Genomic DNA, 3,455 nt, shown 5'->3' with positions numbered 1-3,455 from the left:
AAAGGGCAATGACTCCAGAATTAGGCAAGGCATAGTTATGATTCTTATGCACTGCACATCTACCCATTGATATATATCTACCTACAAAGTTTCATGTTGATATCTCTCATAGTTTTACAGCTATGTCCTGGACAAGATTTTTCTAAAAGGGGAGATAATAAAAAAATGAGGCTTAACAGAGTTATGGTTCTTTTGCACTGCACTTCTACTCAATGAGATATATCTACCTACAATGTTTCATCTTTATATCTCTTATAGTTTTAGAGTTATGTTCCGGACAAAGTTCAAAGTGTTAAAATTAACAAAGGACAATTACTACAAAATTAGGGAAAAGAGAGTTCTTATTGTTCTTATGCACTGCACATCTACCCATTGAGATCTATTCACCTACAAAGTTTCATGTTGATATCCTTTATAGTTTTAGAGTTATGTCCCGGACAATATTTTTCTATAAGGGGAGATAATTCAAAAACCGGGCAAAATAGAGTTGTTGTTCTTTGACACTGCACCCCCTCAATGCCCTCTACCACTGTATGAAGTTTAAACAAATTATCTCCAAGGGTTTTTAAGTTATGCTCCGGACAAGACAACGGACGGAGAGACGGACAAGATGCCGACTATATGCTCCCCCGAAATTTTTCGGGGAGCATAAAAAAGACTAATAAAATATTTCTTTTTTCTGTTCTAATTATGGAGAGGGGGGAGGGGGGAATGTAAGATAGCCTGAGATAGCTCAATCAGTACAGCCCCCATATGGTGTTCTGATTGTCCGGAGTTTGACTTTGATCGGACTGCAGATTTTGTTACTGTCACAAAGTGAAAGTACGTTTGTAAAATCTTGCATTATATTTTCACGCCGAACCTCATTTTTACTCTATATTCATTGATGTGAGATTGCATCATCTTGTAAATGTCACAAAGTGAAAGTACGTTTGTAAAATCTTGCATTATATTTTCACGCCGAACCTCATTTTTACTCTATATTCATTGATGTGAGATTGCATCATCTTTTGTTCAATTTAGAGTTTTCGGGTGAAATTATTATTTAGAGTATTTTTATGGTTTGCATAAATGTCCATGTATCAATTTAAACATTTTGCCGTTTATTTCACAAAAATCCTTTCAGTAATAAGAAAGTTACATTTTTGTTTTATGAACCAGATATATGTATTATGTCTGTATTTGAAGGACGGGCCTTTATTTCACATAACTATTTTTCCCGCCGTCCCAGCTTTATTTCGTGCAAATTGATTTTTCATGTTTTGCACGATCCGTTTTCCCGCTCAGTACTCAGTAGTTTGCTATATATTGACTAAATTTTAAGTGTTATATTGCAATGCACTGGACGTTATACAGGTCACTATGACGGTGACAGACAAATTATATTTGTCATAAAATTACAGCTTGTACAAGGTAAATTTAATTTTCTAGTGATTTTGTTTCATAAATTTTTGCTATTTCGTAAAATACTATTTTCTATTAGAATTATAGTTTATTTGATTCAGGTTTAGTTATTTGGCAGTAATTTATTGTTTTCTAAATTTTCTAAATTTTTGCAGATTAAATTTTAAAAGCTCTTTTTATTCTAGTGTTTCGCTATTGAAAATTTATACCGAGACATGTTAATTGATATATGTTAATTGAAGTTTTAATTATATTGTAATTGTATAGGAGCCATGAATATTTTATAGATATATATATATCTATTCATAAATAATTTATTATGGTTCTAACCGTATTTGTGTAACTTTATGTAAAATGCTGCAGTATCGTAATGATTTGTTTCAATCAATTTAATTTACGTTATCATCTTACTTCATTTCATTTATCATCAGTTTTTGTTATAAGTAAATACAACGTATCAAAACTAACGTATCTCTAGGGAAGGATCTTCAGTGGCATGATTTTGGAAGACGTTTATTTATTGGTGGTTATTATGTGGCGTATATTTGAATATATTTGCAACGCAGTATTATGCGGATGTGATTGAATTTTTGTTTCCACGGAATGTATGGTGTACTATAGTGGACATTTTGTTTATTCAAAGAAGCACGTTATTTTATTGGAAACCGACAAAGGTCGAGTCTTTTCCAAGGAACTTTATTATACCCTTATGTTTGATTATCATGGAACTTATCATGTTTTATACTTTGTAGCTTCTTATTTGAGGACACACCCGAAGATGACACGGGCCATCCACACGTATGTCCATGGCTAAAGGGTGACGCATGCCCTTGTTCAGGATCCTATCAACTGTGCCAACACTGTAGGAAGTACAGTTACACTTGATAAGATTTTATACAAGACGCCCGCCATTGTGACGAATTTTGTTCAACAACGCCACCACTTTATTGAAACATCATGACAGAAACTTTACGGGAGAAATAGACTGAGATACGTTGATAGTGTTTGTTTGCGCAGTGACTTTTCATATATAATCATTTTTCATTTTAATCATTTTTCATTTATAAATATTCATTTATTGTAAATAAATTTATATATTTTTCTGTTCTGAATTGTTGGTTGTTTTAGATAGCAATTGTGGTCGGCCTGGTATCCCATCGTAGTCCCTATTGTGACAGTTACCCTGTGAAATTTGGCCAAAAATGGTGATATAAAGCTGAAAGTTTTCACTATACTCGTGAAAGAAATTGTGGATTTTAATATGGCAGGGATTTCAGTGTAAACTGTTCAATAATTAGGTAAGAAGATATGTAAGAAACCTTAAAGCGCATTTGGTACAGCTGTGGAATGGTATTCAAAGTGTCCCAGCCTCCAAGCTTTGAGCCCCAGCCAGGCTGCACAGTTACTTTTGGGAACCAACATGGTACCATGACTGTATATAACTTCAAAACATTTCATTTTGTCATTTTGCAGATATTCCAATAAAGTGGGGGACTATGTCAATGTACACTTAACAAATCTTATAACTGTGCACGTATGAAAATCAATTTTTCTCAGATACTAATAAACAAAGCTCTCTGAAATTTTAACCAAATATAGTACAGATATGTGGCATGATGGGTATCGATTTTTATGTCAGGGCGATTCGTATTTACTGAGAAATAGAGATGTGTGCAAAATTGCGCGAAAACCGAATTTCGCATTTCTGTAAAATGCGTGTTTATAATGTTTGCAAAAAGGTCTAAATCTCTTGATTTCACTAAAATACAAACATAAAAACATAGGATCACCGATAGGGAATAATACTACAATGAATTCCAGGGCATTATGTCACTGTGATTTTAATATTTGCTTTATTTGAATTTAAGTAAAGACTGGTTTATGTCGATCTCCGAAACGCGTTGTACTCAGTTACTAAAAGCAATGCAAACACGATGTTTTCATTAAAATGAAATTACCAAGAAAGTTTGTTTTTTAGTTTTAAAGTAAAATCTTAGTCAATATGTTTATTTGAGAAAATATTATGCAAAATTTATTTTCAAAAATGGATG

General features: G+C 32.9%; 1 long non-coding RNA gene across 1 annotated transcript; it reads left to right on the top strand.

The window, feature by feature from the left end:
- The first annotated feature begins 911 nt into the window (after positions 1-911).
- On the top strand, positions 912-2,507 carry LOC132721720 (uncharacterized). Its single transcript, XR_009624504.1, has 2 exons — positions 912-1,413; positions 2,157-2,507. It is a non-coding gene; the product is annotated as an uncharacterized LOC132721720 (long non-coding RNA).
- The last annotated feature ends 948 nt before the right edge of the window (positions 2,508-3,455 follow it).

This window comes from Ruditapes philippinarum, unplaced genomic scaffold (assembly GCF_026571515.1).
Source record: "Ruditapes philippinarum isolate M1 unplaced genomic scaffold, ASM2657151v2 ctg2703_1_1_1_1, whole genome shotgun sequence".
NCBI lineage: Eukaryota > Metazoa > Mollusca > Bivalvia > Venerida > Veneridae > Ruditapes > Ruditapes philippinarum.
This window is presented reverse-complemented; position numbering and strand designations above follow the sequence as displayed.